At 40.9% G+C, this 814-nt stretch overlaps 1 protein-coding gene across 4 annotated transcripts in view; it reads right to left on the reverse strand.

Annotated features, from left to right (window-relative positions):
- Nucleotides 1-814, reverse strand: part of LOC106871594 (zinc finger CCHC domain-containing protein 24) — an 18,012-nt gene that overhangs the window by 5,402 nt on the left and 11,796 nt on the right. The window lies entirely within an intron of this gene.

The following is an 814-nucleotide window of genomic DNA, read 5'->3' on the forward strand; positions in this document are numbered from 1 at the left end:
ATGAAAACAAGACATTTGTACTCAGAGCCAGAGGCAGTTTCAGCCGGATTGGTAACGAAAGGGTTTAGGTCTTATACAATTGCCATGTGATCCCCATGCTGGTAGCACGTAAAAAGCACCATCCGAATGTGGCTGATACCAGCGCTGCCTTGATTGGCTTCCATGCTGATGGCGCGTAAAAAGCACCAACTGTTCGTGGTCGTTGCCAGCCCCCTGTGGCCCCTGTGCCAGAAGCATGTAAAAAGCACCCACTACACTCTCGGAGTGGTTGGCATTAGGAAAGGCATCCAGCTGTAGAAACACTGCCAGATCAGATTGGAGCCTGGTGCAGCCTCCTGGCTTCCCAGATCCCAGTCAAACCATCCAACCTATACCAGCTTGGAAACAGACATTAAACGATGATGATGATGATGATGATATACATATAATTTCTTGTAGCTGTCTTTCTATGATATATTCTCTATTGTATGTATTTCTATTCCATCCGATGATATCTCTCTTGACTACAGTTATCATCAATGTCTTTATATAATAGGCTTGCTCTATGATCAATCTCTGAAGGTCATATTTGATAGTTAATCAATATTTTCCACTTAGGCTTTCTCCATATTTCTATTATACTACATCTTCTGATCAATAGTGGCGTTAGTTACAGGTTTCCAAAAGAAAAACTAATAATGATGGCAATGATAATCTATATTTATATAAAATCCTTTGTATCCCTGTCTGTTCCCGATGCATTCTCAAATGGCTCAATGAAATCAAATCAAATTTTACATGGTAATACTACCACACCGTAAGAGTGCCAACCTGT

Source organism: Octopus bimaculoides, chromosome 7 (genome assembly GCF_001194135.2).
Source record: "Octopus bimaculoides isolate UCB-OBI-ISO-001 chromosome 7, ASM119413v2, whole genome shotgun sequence".
Classification (NCBI taxonomy): Eukaryota; Metazoa; Mollusca; class Cephalopoda; order Octopoda; family Octopodidae; genus Octopus; species Octopus bimaculoides.